This window comes from Centrocercus urophasianus, unplaced genomic scaffold (genome assembly GCF_019232065.1).
Source record: "Centrocercus urophasianus isolate 14NV4802_14NV808 unplaced genomic scaffold, USGS_Curo_1.0 seq_10, whole genome shotgun sequence".
NCBI lineage: Eukaryota > Metazoa > Chordata > Aves > Galliformes > Phasianidae > Centrocercus > Centrocercus urophasianus.
In genome coordinates, this window is record NW_024884142.1 from 30,879,993 (window position 1) to 30,899,820 (window position 19,828).

The following is a 19,828-nucleotide window of genomic DNA, read 5'->3' on the forward strand; positions in this document are numbered from 1 at the left end:
TTGTCCCCCTTTTCTTCTCTTCTCCCTTTTTTTTTCTATTTTTTTTTTTTTTTGCCCCCCCCCCCCCCCCCCCCGGGAAAGGAAAAAAAAAAAAAAAAAGGCAGAGAAACTTCCAAATTCCTCCCGTCAGCTCTCACTCTCTGCGTCCGAAGTGTTTTTCCCGAGGATGTGCTGTGCCCCTGCCCTTCTGCTCCTTCAGTGAGAGGGGACCGACGCCACAACTCTACACTCCCTACGCGGGGCCGCGGCGCATCGCTTCTGCGGGCCATCGGCCGAGCGCTGCGCTCCGCCGGACCGCTGCCGGGGCCGTTCGGGGCTGGGCCGCTCCCCGCAGCCTGCACCTGGCAGGGCGCACCTGGCGGGCGTGCGGCCGCGCGGTGCGGAAAGGGATCCGCACGGCTCTGCCGCGTCCTTAAGAGTGGAGGGAGCTGCCGTGTGAAAGGGGTAACTGGTTATTGTCGTGGAGGCTGGCAAAGTGCAGGGGGTGTCATTGCAATTCGATAGCGAGATGATGTGAGAATCCAAAACAGTCCTTGCACAAACAGGGATGCTGGTACAGAAAATACAGCACAGATGGAAATGTAAATTGTGAAGGGTAATATAAATAGTAAGGGGTTGCGTTGGGAATCTTTAGGTGGATAAAGCAAAATTTCATGTATCTGTAACATTTACACTCAGCACTGTCAGATAAGCAGCCACCACATTCTCTGGGCTGTGAGCACTTCTCTGTGCTCTCCACTTCTGAGAATGGAGTGCACCGTCTGTTTTCGTCTGTTTGCTGAAGAATTTCCACTTGCTGCTTAGGCTGTGGCACTTTTTTGCCTTTCATTCAGAATGTTCATTTTGTACGCTGCATACCACAATGGGTGTAAGCAAAGTGTGTGCTCTTGATTCCCTCATCCTCTCGTCTCTCATTCCCATCCTCATACATGTGCACTCAGAAAGGAGAGCTGTGCAAGCAGTGAGTTTACATCTATTCTGTCGAAAAGACTATTTAAAAAAAAATACTCCCATACAGGCATTTTGTATCTTCTTTGTAAGTTTTCATAGATAAAACTAGTTTTCCTGTGGCATATATATAGTAACAGAGATTAAAGCAAAACTAGGAAGCCTACAACCTGGTCAGCCCTCTACGATTTCCTGCCATTAAATGGGGGCATTTCAATACAAGACCACTATGCCAAAAAGAAAAATTTCAGCCCGCAGATTATTAAGTGATTTGTATTGAGACTTTGAATGTCTGTTCATAAAGACACAGGATCTTACACAATGAGCAAGATGACAGGAGAAGGGCATGAATAGTAATGATATATCCATGTCCTGCATGTAGTTTTAGGCCACTTATTTTCATCTTCACCTGCATTTATGCAGAAATACTACTACATTGTACAACCCACTATGAGTAGAGGGTGTGTGTTTGTGTAAGGATATTTAAAATTACACAAATATATTAAGCACACAAAGAATTTATTATTACATTGCTGAGCCTGTAATGAAATTAAATGACAGAGTATGTTTTTTTAAGTGTGTATTTTTCTTCCCGATGAAATCATTTTATATGCTGTGTCTTCCTGATAAGTTGAGCTAAAAATGACTTACTGTCTATACTTCTTCCCAAAATCATCTGTGGATGCATTCACAGTTACACCAAAGCAATGCAGATACATTGAGGAGTATATTACAGATTTTTTTTTTTTTTTTTTTTAAATCTGGCTTCCTATATGTGAAATCTTTGTGAAATTGACTCAGAACTTGACATTCAGTGAATTTGATTTTTCTTTTTCCTCTGCTTCTGTGTTGTGTTTTCTAATCCTTCATTGTATCTTTTAGGATGGCACAGCCCGTGCTCTATCTTGTCCAGCTGAGTGTTGGATCTTTCGTGAGCAAAAAACAGAGAAGAAAAGCATTACAACTAAATCTCAAAATACTCAAGCTAAATGGACCATAACCCTCAGTTTTGGCACTGAAATCTCTGAGAGGAGGGGAAAAAAAAAGGCATCTGGAAACTTCATTCAACTCAATATGTTACAATTCAAACACCATCAGACTAAATGGTTAACTGAAACAACAAAATCAAAGATTCTAATGTTGCCTTTTGCTCTGTTCTGTTGTTTTGGTTTTGGTTCTTTTTTTCCCTGACTGAAAATCTGTAGGCCAGATTCTGCCTTTTTTTTTTTTTTTTTTAATCTTGTGTGTAGTTAGAATGGTTTTCTTGACACTGGCTTCATACTGATGCTGCACTACTAGCTTGATGCTCACCCAATTTCCCTCCTCTAATAGCTAGCTATCTCCAACACATAACTCAATTAAAAATTGTGATGTAAGAAATATGGGCTGAATTCTAAGGCTGCAAAAGCATACACAATAAATGATCACAACTTATATTAAGTTTTAAATTCACAAATTCCCTTTTTCATTATTCAGACTTTCTTTCTTGGCTACCATGTACAGGACTGAAGTGAATTCTGAATAGCATCATAAAGGTGTTGAAAGTTTTCCTCAGGCACAGTCTGTGAAAATGATATTGAATCCCGGGTCTGTTCATACAAGAATGGATTAAAATCAGTTGATAAAAAATATTTGAACTTCGTTTCACAGTGGTGAAAGTAGAAATTAGGCTTAAGTAATAGAAAAATATTTAATTTTAAATTTTAAACCCCCAATTGTGTTATTTGTAGCTGTAATCTAAGAAATCCTTTATCTGCGCACAAGATTTTCTATGAACTATGCAGCACGTTTTTGTACAGTTTTTGTGGAATTTTTAATACAAAACTACAATGGGATCATGACATTTGATGTTCAAGTAATATACATAAAACAATTTTGTGAAACTTCGCATTTAGTCTTCCATGCATAATGATACTTACATTCTAAATCTTGTCTAGAGGTGGATTTTCCTTATGATGTCAACTTCAGAACTTCTCCTGGGTTTATGAGTCATATCAGTCTATCATAGCAATGAAGTTGATGTATTAAATGCATGCTACGAGTTCACAGAGAAACTGTAGTGAAATAGGATCATCTGGTTGAAAAGGCATGCTCATATAAAAAGTCCTTTCTTTAGCTGAAATTGCAGTAATTCCATTATTTTAATTATTTCATTTAGAACAAATCAAAAATAGTGCTATAAAACTTCATAATTCAGGGTCTTCAGATGCACCAGAATGGAAATAACAATTCACTGACAAAATTTTATCTCAAGAGACTTAAAATTATACAATGTGCTAAATAGATGTTGAGATTCTGTTTTTCAAATCTGTGAATGTTCAGTACACTTGAAAAACATTGTTCAGAAATAGAGGAAAACTGGTGTGTCATCTTGTCATTAAATGGAAATGAAATACTTTCTACAGAACAATACAAATTAAATTCATGTTAAATACACATGTGAGCATGAAATGTCTCTGCCTTTCCCAAGGCACAGTAGCAGAGTTGTACAGAGTCCAAGAATATCCCGCATCTGGATCCTGTAAGACTGCTTCCCTTGATAAATCTGAATTTGGAAACTGTTTCACTGAGGCACTTTGGAGCACACACTGTCCCTCTGTTGATCACACTTCAGAGTTGCTTGTTTATCTCACTGTGTTGTGAATCTTACCCCAGAAAGCTTGAGCAGGGCAAGCTGGAGTCATCATCCCATAATAGCATCTGGAGATATCCTGAAAGGAGACAAAGTCCACTGCTCATCTATGAACCAAAAGGAATTCCTCTATGCCCAGGTGCTTCAGGAAATTACCATATATGGTAAAATACCAAATTATAATTATTATAATACCAATAAAATACCATATTACCATATAATATAGCATGTTGCTGTCTTCAATGTTCTATAAAAGTCAAAGTTTCAGTTTTCTAGATATTTGTCATATTATAAATTGCATGCTGAAAATAGTGATCATAAGGATATCTAATTCTTACTTAAATTAATTAGTTGTAAAGAGATGAACTCTAGAAATATGCTCCAGTGATGCCAGTATCTTTCTATTCTTCCTTAGTACTAGAGATATCTGATCACTTCCATCTGGATTCCTGGATTCCTCTTTCAGCCTAGCTGAGGTGAAAATCAGATCCAGTAGATTTCCTGTTCCCAGATATTGCATCCTCTTGCAGCCAGTCTCAATCTCCTTGTAGTTCTGTGAAAGAGCACAAATGGGGGAAAAAGAAAATAAAAGTCTTTTCTCTCAGTCTCCCTTCTGTGTTATGAGGTAGGAGGGGGAGGATAAAAGAACAGATGTTATAACCCTTATTTAGTTCTGGAAGATAAACTACAGACTGCAATGGCAGGAGTTCCCATACTTTCACCTCCAGATCTGGGAGGTGCAGTGATGTGAAGCTTTACCACTGACAGGAAAGGTGCCAATGTGCATGGGAGAAATTGTTCCTTAAAAAAGGAGTGGCTTAAGAACTGAAGAACTGCATCTCTCAGCAGTACAACCCTCTGCAGGTCAACCTCTGCTATTGTTCACGTGTTCTCATGCTCTGTCAAGTTGCTCTGCCCGTACACCACCAGTTCTGTTCTGATCCATAGATCTACCCTCCCCTCAAACCCATCTCTCATTATCCAGTACAGGTGAGCCAGAACCTCTTAGCATGCATGCTGATTTGCAGTAGTTTATTCCAAGGTAGTTATACTTAAAGGGTCTGTTAAATCCCAAGACATTACATATTTTGTCTCTTCTAAACATGGAGTTTCACATGGCAGCGAGTTTTACAGCTAAGTAATGTTTTATTCAGAGTACATTTATTTTACAGCTAAGTAATGCTTTATTCAAAGTACATTTATTTTTGGCTTGAATTTTCTAACTGTATTTTCAGGACGTGATTTCTTTAGTATTTACTGTGATGTGACAAAGGTTAATAGAAGTACCTAACCAACTATCTTTAGACAGTCAACTCTGGTTTATCTAGAGTAGTAATCCTCTAATACAAATGTGAGATTGATGCTTATTCTCTGTAAAATTAAGCTATATTGCGTAACAGAGAAAAAGAGGTTTTGCTGTATTTGACCCAAAAGGGCAAACTAACACCTGTTTGAATCAGGAAATGCAGTCTGAAAAATAAACCATAGCATTGCAAAACTGTCTCTGGAGCCCACCTGTCCCTCATGCAATCATGTTAGCTATCTCTGTTCCCATGGTAATGTCCACCACAAAATGGATATTTTCTGATCAGCCAGTCACCACTACAGTTTTATAAATTATTTTTATTCCATGTATACTTATCATGTCATGTCATGATTGTCATATGTCTAAAGCCTCCATCCAGATAATGATTTCCTCCTGTAAGTGGTTGCATTGATCTAGGTGAGAGTTCAATGCTATTCAAGCTGAATGAGAGTGACACTCCTAGGTTAGCACTAAGTATCTTTAAGATACTTAAATAGAAAATCTAAGATAGAAAACACTTCATTTTCAAGAAATTCTTTATTTATTGTTTTGTACATCTTTTTTTGAGGAGGTGGTTTGACCTGTGAGTAGTAAGCATTGTTAACTGATGGGAGTACAGGGTTGGGGTTTTTGTACTTCTTTTTTTCTTTTTTTCTTTTTTTTTTTCTCCCAATGTAACAACCGTGTACTTTGGGGATTTTCTTTGTTTCTTTTTGTTTGTTTGTTTTTCCCAATAATACCACAATAAGCAGTTGTTGCTGAGCTGTAGTTTGCCAGTGATATCCAGGTGACTGCAGTAAGTTTAAGGTCCATCAATGTGACAGAATAGCTTTCATTTTTTTTCTTTTTTTTTTTTTTTTTCTAGTGAATAACATGGCAGCTATCTGCAGTAATTCATCTGGCATTGTACTGCCCAGTGGCTTGGAGGTAAGGCTTCCAATCTACTGCATAACATTTCTTAATCCTGACTAATCTGAAAAATATTTTTCCATATCACTATCTACCACCTCTACAAAATATAATGAATATTTTAAGCTTGGCTACTTCTAGTAGAGATCTTGGAGCATCCTCTAATTTACTTGTTTTTTATTGAGATCAACCATTTCTTTGTTAGCGCACTTTGTTTTCCATCTCATAGTCAGACTAATTCTTGACAGATGTCTACCTTGCACTCTGTTTATTTAGGTTTTAACAGTTGTCTTTGGAGAGATTCAACAAACTATCTTGTACCATTTTATTTTAAATTTTATTTTTACTCTTTTTAATTACATTATCCAAATCATTAAAATATAAGCAAACAAATATATAAATTAACATCTTTTACGTCCCTTTGCTTTTTAATTTTGTTTTTTATTCCATTTACAAATAACCAAACATTCAAAAATATCATTACATGAAAGCAAATGAATGAGTATAGCTGTCAGACTGAAGCATAAAATTCAGACTTATGCTGTCTGTGAGGTAATATACTTCTGCATTTTTTTTCCACATATTTCATTAGTACACAAACTACCAAGCAAAATTCCATAATTACCGTATTACAGTAGTAGTCCCCATAGAAACAAATCACCTTGCCTAACTGAACTTCCAGTGTTGAGGAAAATTATAAAAAACAGTCAAAGAAGTCTTCCAGATCAGGACATCTGCTATGGACATCTCAGAAAAATCAGCTTCCTGAATTCTGGGAGAAAAAATAATGCAATAACAAAAAGCAAAGAAGCCATACAACTTCCTTCTGCAGTGTTAACATATACTTCTTCCTAATCATCCCACATGGATAGTGTGATTTTGTTTTTCCCAAAAAAGGCATGGAGCTCTCAATGAATGATGGTGGGCAAAGAACCCTGTAGTGAGCCTCTTAATGATTTACAGCCAAGGGGCGCGGGAGCCTGAGAGAGCATTGTCACCTTCCTGTCCCTCTGATTCTGAGAACTGAAAGTGCCCTCCGTGTATCTGAGTGTTCTGGATAAATGATGGCACACTCCTGAGGCTGCCCGATGGCCTACAGCATCAGTTTCAATCTCTGCCTTCTCAGCCCAGTGTCAATCCACTCCTCCTACCCCCAGCTTTGTCCCTTGCTTCGATTTTCACTGAAGGCTGTCTTCTAGCATGCTTATGCAAAGGATTTCCTCTCTCATGCAGAAACAATGATTTCAGGACTCCAGTCCAGCCCCACTGTCCTGCCATATAATGTGCCTTGCATATGACCAGCTGTAGCATAATTAAGCTGGATTTTAGGTGCTTAATCAGCCTCAGCAAAATGGCATAGTTTGTCACATTCTTTCCAGCTGAAATCAGAACATAGCTTTAAGTCTGCACTGCCTCTACTGTACCTGTGAGTAACTGCTGTCAGCTGGCAAGAGCCGCATCTGAATTTGGATTCACTGAGAGATTAAGATCCTTTTCTTTCAAAACAAGTATGCAACTGTATCTCTTCAGGCTGAGATTTTTCAGTACATTTATTTGTAAAATATGCATATGTATGTGTCTGCATACATAATTTCCTCATAAATTCAATAGTCTTAGATAAATAGAATGTAGAGATAATATAGTTTCATGCATTCAATACTGTGTACAGAGGGCCAGTTCCTTATCTCCTGTGAATTGCCATAATTGCAACAACATTATGCTGGTTGGGGCTTTTTGGCAAGAATTCACGCCAGTTACATAATTCATTACAGCATATTCTAACCTACTGAAATCTAAGCATATTTTTAGACATAGCTCGCACAGTTCCAGTGATTTTTGCTTGCAGATTCACTTTAGACATGCCCTCAGATTCCCCCTGGATGTGCTTCTGTCACTGTGTCACTTCAAGAGTCACTCTTGCAATCCTTCCATGTATGAAATTCTCACAGAAGTCAGTGCAGAATTTAGAAGCATTTACGCAATAGGGCTGGATGCTGGTCAAAGCACTGTAGGTTTTGAGCTCTTCTAATATCCCTCTGCAGATGCTTGAGATTACAAAGCATGCTGGGCCTGAGCCTTACCTGATGTGAATGCTCTATGCGCCTCTTAATGGTAAATTATACCACTTCAATCTTTCAAACTGTAATTATTTAAAAGGAATATATGCTATCAAGCATCTGGTTAATACTAGATTAAAAAAAAAAAAACAAAAAAAAAAACAGATTTCTGCAGGATTCTATGGGAATGGAGGGCCCTCTCTCCACCTCTTCTCTCACCAGCTTCTCACTTTCCCACCACTTTAATGTTGCCAGGAGGCTGGGACTTGTTCCCAGGACATCTGCTATACTGCTGAGACAGTAATCTGGAGAGGAATGGGGATGTCAGAACTGTCTTCTGCCCATCCTTGTTGAGGCACATTACTGCCTGTTCCCATAAAGCACCCTGTCTCATCTAAGGACACAGCAGGTGTACACTACTCCACATGCTCACTGTTGTGGCTCAGTTTCAAGATGGAAATGAGAGGTATGAGAAAAGGCAGGAGTGCAGCTCACCTTCCTCCTAACCTCTCTGCTGAGCAGAGGGGGCATCTCAAGGAAGGGGAGAAGCAGGGGTGTGTCCACCAAAGGGGGAGGCTGCTTGATGTGCTGGAAGCACTGCAAAGTGTGTAAGATGACTATGATAGCCACCTAACGGTTTTGTTGCTGTCTGAAATGATTTATCTTGTTGCCATTGGGTATGGTGTGTTATCCATGCCTTTCCTTCTTTTCTCTCTTTCAGTTTTGCTATTCTCAGGAAGGCTTTTGACATTTCTTTTCAAATGTAACTTTGATTTCAAAAAGGCTCTGTCTGTAACCAAATGATGGAAAGTCAGAAAGGTTCATTAGGAGGCTAAAAAAACAAGATTATTTAAAAATGACACTTGCTTATGGTTTTAGCAGTTATGTCTCTCTAGCATGCAGATGCGCTTGATAACCGCACTTACCTGACAGTTAGGTCACATTAATCAGGCTGTTTCAGTAACTGCTTCTTTCTACCTGCAATTGCATGTCTTTTTCAAAAGGAGTTTCATGTTGTTACGGCCAGTTTAGAGACAGGACTAATTCGGCAGTGTCTTACTCACCTTCATTAAGGTGTTTTGCTGTATGAAATGAATTTAGCTAGTTCATGTCAAAATTACACCACAGACATTGATGGGCAAAATGGGTGTGTAGAAGGATGAGCTGAAAAAATGTATAGTAATGCAAGACTGTGGAAACCTAGCTTTAGACGACTGGTTAATGCAGCTCAGAAAGGCAAATCCCAGCACAGTACACACACAAACTGAAATAAATGAATGAATACTACATGATTAAAGGCTTTCATCTGGAAATTTTGTTGCAATATTCAGAAACACTACAAATTCTTCTAATTCATCATACTCTTTGTTTATTACTAAAAAATTAATGTGCTGATGGAAGGAATTCATTACCCTTTCTACACACTTCACTAGTTGCAGGTCATTTATTAATCTGTGTTATCTGGTAAGAATAAAACCAGCTGTAATTACATTGTTAAACACTGATTAATAAGCAGCCCACATCACTAACATACGAAACAAGCAAGATAAAAAATCTTTTTAAAGATTTAGAGTAAAATTTCAACATTCCTTTGGGAATAAGGAAATCTGAATCTTCATCAATATTCATTTTTGAAAGATTCCGTTTGCTTGTACAGCTGTATCTCTAAACACCTTTTGGAAACAGATTAACAAGCAAATTCAATTACGCTAGAGTAAACCAACTGCATTCACAAACTGGTTTTAATGTACTCACTGAAACATTTAGAAGGAAACATTTTTAAAATAGTCTTCAGCTAAACAACTTTTTTTTTTATTTTTTAATCTTATTTTAATCATGTATTTAGGTGCATATCTATTTTAAATCCACTTGTATTCTATAGATTTTAAAATAATGTCGCAATTGGAAATACATTATTAAAAAACTGCCAATTTTCCCAAATCTGCTTTGGTAGTTTTTTATTCAAATCATTTTGACTGAAGTGACACACAGAAAATTATTATATGTCAGAAGCTGAGATCATTGTTAAGTGTAAATATGCAGAACATCTCTGGTATTTGACAAAATTGGGCATCTTATTTTTATGATATGGCTCTAAAGCACGTGGAAAGACAGTGATTTCAGAATAGATATTTTAAAGTTGTCTGTTAAGGACAACTAGTCATAAATGACAAATCTTATTATTTTACAGCACTATTGCTAAAGCTATGTCAGTATTTCCATTACAAACATATATTTCATATTTATATTGATAAGCTATAAAAATTAAGCCTGAGCTCAAATGTGGTATTTGCCTGGGATCACCTTTTCCTCACAAAACTAGAAGAAAATCCAGAAGTGTGAAGTTTGGAAGGACTTTGTGTCTATGTAACTTTAAACAAAGAGACTTTAATAGATTGGGAGAGTGATGATTCAGTGTTGTAAAGAGAATCTAACTCACACATTGTTTTTCCTTCATCCCTGAAAGGATCACTTACTTTAATGTTAGGTCAGCTTGTAGCAGGGCTGCTGAAGTTCTCTGCTCAGCCAACTCCTACAGGTCATTTCTTCATATTTTGTTACTAATCAGGGATTTGACACCTGTTCACCAGAATTTGTGCCAACCGAGAAATGTTCTGTCACTGGGATTGCAAAGCAGTTGCCAGCAGAGTCTCTACAACTTCTACAGAACGTATGATCTTAACTAACGTTAGCAGTTCTTAATTATTTGATTACACCTTTTTCTTTCTTCTCTTTTTCTTTTAAATTAAATCCAATTCGAATGTTGAAGCTATTACATGTGGCACAAAATAAGTGCTACTGGAAAGTCCAACATGTATAAAGCTCAGAAGTGCTGTAGATTCTCAGTATTATGACTCAGGAAGGCAGATGTTCTGTTGGGCTTTTGAATTTTCTGGCAGATAATGAGAATTCCTTAAGTACATCTTGAGGAAGACCAGACCCATGTTTTGAGTATGTACTTGCTGCTGAAGGACGTCAGATGTTATCCAGTAGCAATTTACTACTGATTTGAACTAGAATTTCCCTGCCCATGAGGCTGGACTATGTACAACATACAAAGAACACTGTATGGTGATTACAGCTCTGCCATAGTTTACTTTGCCACTTCAATCAAGTCTGTTTTAACAAGTTGTGACTGTGGTCTGGCACCAGCCATCTGGTAGAGGAGATTCTTTATTTTATTCCACAGCTGGCTGAACCACCAAACCAAGGTTGTCCCTTGGAAATTCCACCTCCTCATGACCACAAATTTTCAGGAAAGTTCTGGCTGATCCTGGCTAGATTATATTGCTATACTAGCATAAATAATCAGAGTTTTACAATTTTCCACAATACTGCTTTATTTACTAATACAGCCATAGGTTAGATGCCACGCAAACTGAGAAGATGGCTATGGGGTGGTTTGGACTGAATAGAAATGTGAGACCAAGGTAAAGTTTGCTAGTACAAAGTGGGGAAAACAGTTTCAGAGGGACAGAATTTCAAGTTGGTAAAGATCGTGTTGGTACCATCAAGCTGGTAACTTGAACAACCAGCACATAGACATACTCTGAAATCTGCACATGATATACACGTTAAAACAAATTCCTGGTTAAATTATCATGCAAGAAAAGATGATATGAGGAGAGATAATATATTACTCGGTCTGTCTCCTATGCATGCTTTCACAACAGAAGAATAAAGACAATCTTTCAGCCACTGCTTCTGAAAACTTGTGTTCTTTTCATAGTAGTCTTGTAATGGACACATGTTAAACATCACTACCTACCACCTGGTATACCAAATGAACCTGTAAATGAACCTACCAAATACTGTAAGTGAACCAGAGAGTCCTTTCAGTGACTGAAAAAGAGACTGGCCTTTTCATCTTCCTCGTGTGATTTATGAGTACAACAACATGGCACGTGCTTCCACTAAACATACTCATTGCTTCCTGTTGTTTGGCAAGCTTGGCTGGCTGGTGATAAATAGGATCCCAAGAGCCAAAATTCAAACTGGATTACTAACAAACTAGATTTGAAGAGGTAAGGAAAAAAAAAAAAAAGGAGAAAGCTAGTACAAGTAAAATATTAAAAATAAAACTTGTGAAGGAGAGAGAAGAAAACAAACTAGAATGTATAATAAAGATTCGTCATAAAACAATGAGGTATCTAAAGTAAAACTCAATTTCTGCTTATTCAGGAATTTGTCAGCTTCCTAGAATGCATATGAATATATTGTTCCCTCTAAAGGAACAACTTTTGTGGTGAACAAATTTCAGGTATTAAAAATTTAAGATGAGTAGCTTTCTACAGCATTATTATTGTTGGCATTATTATTGTTGCATCGAAAGTTGCAAACCTATTGTTTCTCTAGAAGATAGAAAATATAAATAACAAAATGATTGATCTTGTGTTTTACCTTATTTAAGAAACAGTATTTCTAACAGCTAAAGACTCTTCTGATAAACTTCATTCAGTTATCCAGATGATGCTTAACATTGTGGATAAAAAGGAATTAAACTTTCCATGACTGACATTCTTAATATTCTCTATAGCTGGAGAGTAAATAAGTCAATATATTTCTTTAATTATTTGGTATTTAATTGTAGTTATACAACATTGGCCATGCTGCGAACAATATAAATTATATACGATTAATCTCAGAATATATAAAATAAAGTGAAAAATGGTGAAAGCAGCTGAAATGGTAAAAAGGTGAAGTCAAGAGAATAGACCGATAAATATTTGACGTAATTTTCTTTAGCAAGTATACTGTTCTTCTCACAATGTTTAAAAAAGGAAGAAATAAAATTATAAAATTATAAATATTATAAATTATAAAATTGAAGAAATAAATTTACTGTTTCATAAACATTCCCAGGTAAATGTGCTAACTTATGATTGCTGGTATTTTCTGAGACTGGAAGATCTGATTAGTGAAAAATACAGAGGTTAGTTGCGCTGGTCCTTACTGGTTTCCAAGTTTCCTTACATTTTAATATGTGTAAGTATTCATAAAGACAGAATTTTTTTCCCTTTATTCTGTTATTTCTACTGTTTCTGTCAAGGAATAGAATCAATAGCATGAGACTTAGGTAACTGACGAGTTACTGACAATATTGATTAATAGAAATAACATCATAACTTGCCTGGAGCTCACACACATCATTTCTAGCTTGAAAATTATCGATCCACTGAACTCTAACAAAAGTAATCAGTGATTCATTAGTCATAACATACCCAAATGTTTGTCTAGTGTTGTTAACCAATAGCCTAAACAGCGGAAATGGAGAGGAATTACTGAACGGTATGCCTTCCCTAAGTACTGCAGTTGCTTAATGACTCATCTGACTCATCTGCAAATGAGGTGATATCAAGAAGGTCATTCAACTTTTTTTTTTTTTCACTGCAGGTTCAATTTCAGTAGACTTAATTAGCATTACTTTTTTTTTTTTTTTTTTTAAATGAGCTTAGCTTAACTGCATGGTGTATTACTCATGAGTAGCATGTGTGTTGTCAGGGCTAGCCCAGTACTTGGTGTCTGTGATGGTATGTCTTTGCAATAGAAACATAAGTGTGCCTGAAGTATTGCTGAAGATATCACTTGTTATAGGCATCCAAAAAAAAAAAGAAGATTTAGGAGATTTGACCACAATTGACTGTGCTGTCCCTAGCCTGACAGTGTAAGTTTCTGCTGAGTTGTTTGTTTGAATCTGTGCCTGTAATGTTTCTCAGTCTTGTTGCCTCAAACTAAAAGCATCAATGAACATATGTTAAAGAATTTCTTGCATATGAATAGACTAAAGTTAGGAGCAAAACTGGAATGAGAACAGCCCTATAGGGTAGCCGGGATGGTAGGAAAGTATGATATCAGCTTTGGAGAATGTCTGATTGCAGCTGGTTTTGATGCATAACTAACAGGCTGTTCTTGATTTACTACTCTTCTCTCATATACACACTTGTATATGTAGGCATGCAGTTCTGCACAGTGCAGGCTGAAGGCAGTATAAAAAATAGAAGGAAGAGAGAGAAGTTCTGTTGTGCCTTTGAAGAAAACACTGAAGATTCTCTGTGCCTTCTGCTGCGTGTTTTGTACAACAACAAAAAAAACCAACAACCGTTCAGATTGCACAGCTTTTCCATATGTCTCACTTAGCTATGTAATATAGCTGAAAGTGTTATGGTATAAGCTCTGCTGGCTTGATTACCTCATTTGATATGATTTTATCCTAGTATCATAATGGGGTCCTCTCTAAAAGACCCAGGGAGCTTGATATAAACACAGCTTTTGTATGTTGTGATGGTGCGTTCATAGAGAATCTGGCACTTTTCAGGGCTTTCTGTCTCCCAGGGCACCTGACTGGTGGACATGCATGAAGATCAAGCTTTGTTTTATACTGATCAGTAAATGAGTTTCATTTAAAAAATACTTCAAAGCAACTTTCATATTTTCAGCTTTATCATATTTTCTGTAGGAAATCTCAAAAGAAGAAAAAAAGATTTTAATGGTTGGATATTATTTTCTGTCAAAGACAAATGATCTGCTCCTGAAATCGAGTATCATAACACATTATGTGTCTCCTACCTCCTGAAAAAGTGGCCTTACAGACTTACCCAAACAGTCCTGACTGCTTCATTCCTGTGTAGCCCAAGTAAGTGCTGGCCTTGGGCAGCACCATCCCAGAGCCCTAGCAGGCAATTAAGTGTGTATGGTACTGAACACAGACAGTCACAGCTCCCAGCTTAAAGCCCCACCCTGGTCCTGCTTTGTTTCTGAGTTAAGATGTAGCAACAGAACTAGATTTCTGCTAAAATGTTGATACTAGCCTAATTTAGCTGCAGGTCCTGATCTTCAGTGATTAGAGAGCTGTTCTCATGTTGGGAGTATCACTGCTGATAAGCAGAAAACAGGGAAGATCTTTTGGCATGAAATAGTAGCAGATTGTTTTGAATGATTATTTTTAATAGAGTGTGAATCACCACCATGCCATAGAGAACAGCAAAAAAGTAAGAGAAAATTCTGTCAAGAGAATGCTATTTCCATGGGCTATTTTATATCATTACAAATTGCATTTGCTATAATAAGTTACAAATGTAATTTATTATGAGATAACATCAGGACTGAGACAAACGATTAAAAATGTATAATATACACAGTTTTGTTTCCCCTGATAAATGTGAAGTTTTCTAGGCTTGACTGCCCTCATTAGTATGTGACAGTACCAGGAGACACTTTGATCCAAAAGACTAGATTTACATGCTGTATGCTATAAATGCATTTTAGTTTTAATAACAATCCAAGAGGTTCAGCATATTGCTTAATAAAAGATCAATGCAGTAATATGATTAACCACCCTGTGTTGCTTTCTTTCCACTTCTGAGAAAGGCTAGTTCAGGAGTTGCATGGCAGTGAATAGGAAACTGACTAATTGACAGGCAAAACGAAGGTTTCCCTAAGGGTTTTTTCCACCCTCCCCGCCTTCGGGGCTTTCTTTGTCGGTAGAATGCTGTTAACTCTTTTGTTTAGGGTCTCTTACCTTTAAGCAGGCTTGTGGAAGAGCTTTTCATATTTTTTAGCAGTAGATTTACTTGCTGAGTAAATATAGCTGATGAAAGAAAAGCTGGTGATCCATAAAAGACCAGGCTGTGGGGATCCTCATTAATCTTCCAATAGTTTTTGCTGTCATTCCTTTTTAAAGTTCCTTGCCTTGTAAAGTATTTGTGGAAAAAGTAGGAACACTTTTTTGCCTTCCACTAAGCAATGACTTACAGCCAGATCCCAACAAAAGCTTGCACTCCCTTTCAACTAGTTTTAACTTCAGCAGTGTCATTGCATGGGGTTCTCAGCTACAAAAGGGAAAACACTATTTAACTGAGTTTTACAAAAGAAGGTAAAGAAGAAGTCAAACAAAAATAGTTATTTGCTGATTATAATATGACTGTATCATTAAATGAATGGACAAAGAGGGATGCAGTAAAACAAAAAGGATTGACTACATTCAAACTTGAGCAAGAGTGTTCTTTGGAAATCTTCTCTTTCAGAAACAGTGAACAATAAGAGAAATTGAGGAAGTTATTGTAATTAACTGTGATGGATTATGGCAGGATTATGAAAACGTTAGGATTGCGGCCTACGGTTTTGAAGATGTTCCAAATTTGGGATCACTGAACTAATGGTCATTGAGCACGTATCAGAGCACAGACTGCCTCTCCTGAGAATGACCGAATTGACTATTGTTCAGATTACACTATCTATTAGAACTTCCCAGCTTTTTAGTTCATCTATAACACCAGAATGTGTTTCACCCAGGGAAGAAACCATACAGAATAATCTAAGCTCTTTCATGCACAAGAAGGATTTCAAAAGGCCTTACAGTTCAAAAGGCAAGAAAGAGTACAGACCATCAAAACATTTTGAGTTTGCATAAAAATAATGGTAAATAATTTTTAGTGAGAGGGTGGAAGAGAGATACAGTCTTGGATTTAATATTTACATTTTCAGGGAAGAGTGGAATATCTCCAAGACAGAACATATTTTTGGTCCTCTTTTAGCAATATTTGGCAGACTTATTTTCAGAGCTAGGTAGAAGTATTTTAATGGTCTATTTTTCGAACCAAAACCTAAAACCTTAGGGCACTGAAAAATATTTGAAGTTGGATTAAGTTTGACAAATATTTTTACTGAAACAAAAAACGAACAAAATAGAATGAAAAATGGAAAAAACAAACCAACCAAACAAACAAACAAACAAAAAGATAAAAGATACACTTAAATTGTCTAGTTCAGCTTTCCTGTCCTTATTTTTTCTTTTGGTTGCTTGTGTGTATGAGCACTGTTTAAAAAAGCAAGGAAGTCCCACAGTGGCACATAGAATGGGTGGTAATATTTGATTCTGGCAATCCTACTTCTGAAGCCTTCTCTGGGACAAGATGAGGACAAGAGTTTAATGTTATTTCTCTTTGAAAAGGAGCAGAAATACAAATTGTGCAGTTATTGGCAATCCATTGTTCTTGTTCCATTTTCCCATATTATATTCTATTTTGTGTAGAGCATTAAAATCATCATCAAAGCATAAGCTAAAATTTAAGAATGAATTTTATGTGCTTTGATTTCAGAAAGCTAAATCACAAGCATTTTGTTCAAACCACTTTTTAGGATACTTCTATTGTCAATTACAATACAAAAATGTAGATTAAAAACCATCTAAGAATCAAATCGATCTTCAAATCTCTCTCCTGATGGTGAAGGAAGCTTAGATAGATGATTATCTATGAGTACTCTTTTATGCAAGTAGTAAAGTGAGGTGGTTCTCGGATAAAGTCTCTCCTCATCTAGCAAGTCCTAGACTTGCCTTTAGGTTCTTTCTGTATCCAGTGAACAGCTTAGTATCTGCACAATAGCCAACAATTCCAGAAGAGACATGTGACTGAGAAACATATATTCTTAGGACAATGAAAGCAGCAAGAGGAGATGTCTACCAGATGTCCTAAAGTAACTATTTTTTGCAGAACATACTGTTAATCTATCTCTGAAATTTGATTGTATTATCATTCAATAACTATACAAACTTTCTAACATTATTTCCAACACTATAAAATAAGGTAATACGAAAGTATAACAATATTTTCAAGAGATGATTAGTAGACTTACCCACCTTTGTCAGTACAAAGAATTAGCATGGTATTTTCTATTTGGGAGGCTCATAGCAGTCTGGAAAGAAAAGTTCTACTTTTCCTGTGGACAAAGAGTAATGATGAGTCATATGCAACAGTTTATTTTGGGTTATATCATCAAGATCTCAACTGCTATAGGCATGCCTCTGTGGCAGACTGAGTTTTTCAGTGTATAGGTCAGCTGCAGACAGATGGCTAGTCCCTAAGAAAGCCTTCAACAGTGAGTTACAGGACTGCCTGGGGGCAAGCTCTCTTCATGGAAATGTGCTAACTTCTTCATCCATTCCTAAACTCCTTATTCCTTGAAACACCTGTTCCTTAACCTGGGGCTGCTTCACTCAAGAGAGTTATTTCAGCTTGTCCTTTTGTAGCTTTCGCCTTGTGTATATGTCTGTGTCTACTGCTGGGGAGTTAGAGGGACCTTTCTGACAGAGAAGAAGGTATTGACTCTCTATGGTGAGGTTTGGAGCTGTCTGTAAAGAACAAAACACAGGGGGTCTGATTGTAATTGGAAGTTCTTTCCATGATGACAATAATATTAATCCTGTAGAGGGATAAACAAGCCCAGATGCTAGCATTAACTGCTATTTGTAACAATTAGTATCATGGACCAGGATCTCCATGGTTAGGGATTGCATGATCATAAGTGAAAACCTGAGCCCTAAAGACCTATGGTTTATAATCGAAAATCAAGGAAGGGCAAATAATACCTAATGGAATCATTAGTTTCATTTTAAAGGAAGGAATGCCTCAGAGGATCAAGTATGTTAACAGATTCCAGTCAGTAACAAACACTTAATGTTTAGGAAAGACCTAACTCTCTTAATTTATATCAGAAAATCACTAATGCAAGATAGTACTTAGAAGCAGAAATAAAAATCTCCCCCACTGCCCCCAAAACAAAACAAAACAAAAATATACATATGCACACACACAAAGAAAATAGTAGCCTTTTTCACTCTTCACTTTAAGACAGGCCAAGTAAGACCCACAGGAACTTCAGGCTAAGCATTGTGCTATATGAACAAAATCAGTCTACCTAGAGGAAGCAAATGAGATGTAACTTCATTGTCTTAAAGTGTAACAGCGTTACCTCTGGTGGTGAATTGTAAATTAATCAGTGGAATAATTATTATTTTCCAGTTTGAAAAATATATAAATGAAGATAGAGATGGGACAGTAAAAAGTAACTTTAATAGGTCTTTAAGAGGTCTGTCTTCAGAAGATACTTTTAATAATGTCATTCACTTCTAACATCACAGCTTTTGCTAACTACTCCACCTTATTTTGCGACTGATTTGGCCAGGTCCATACCCTCACTGTTCTTGCTGAGGCTAGGCCAAAATGTCTGAGTTGTTCCAATTCTGCAGCCATCACAATTGCACTCAGGATAGAAAAACAGAAGGAAAACACAGAAATAGACTGAATGGATGAAAGAGGATGAACATTTGCTTTGTCTGGTAACAGTCTTCTTTGTAATGGTGTGGATCACTGATCCTTACAGTGGACATCCCGATGACCACAAGTTCTTAACAGAACAGTCCTGATGATAGCAAAATAAACAAAAACAAACAAACAAACAAACAAACAAAAAGCAAATAATAGGGTCTTTTTTGTTGTTTTTGGGGTATTTTTTTTTTTTTCCCCCCAGATGCACTATTAAATCCACTCAACAGGAAGATTTTAATTTCAAAGTTCTGATAAATTAGTTTAAAGGTGGAATATACTGTCTGAAACTATTTTATTCAATATTCAGGACCCTTTTTTTTGTTCTATTAGTTTAGGTTCATTGATTTTTCATTGTTACAATCTTTATATTTAATAAGCCTGATCTTCACATAGGTGTTAAGCTTTATTAAAAATCTCTGTTACATGAATAAATTATATTTTTCCCACTTTCATACCACTTCCACCAAACAATGACTATACTGTATTGTTTTGTGAAATTTTAACCACTTTGAATAACTGATTTTTATGATAGGAATATAAGGAAACAATAATGCATATTGGTGAGACATACAGGCACTTGGCTCAGCATTAAGCCAGACTGCTAGGAAGTGTTTCGAAGGCATCAGGGAAAAGGGGAGTTTTAAGATTTAAAGGAAGATTTTGAATTAGGTTTGCAGATGTTCACAGGCATGCCTTTCCAAATGTGAGCTTAAAAAAAAGAAAAAAAAAAAAAAAAAAAAAAAAGACCTACCTGAAAAATTAAGTGATTGCACTTAGTAGAATGAAAATGTCTGAGATAAGCCACAAATACTTTTCCTTGAATGTGTAAGCAGGTAGTCAGAATTCAATACAAAAAAGATAGGGAAGCCGA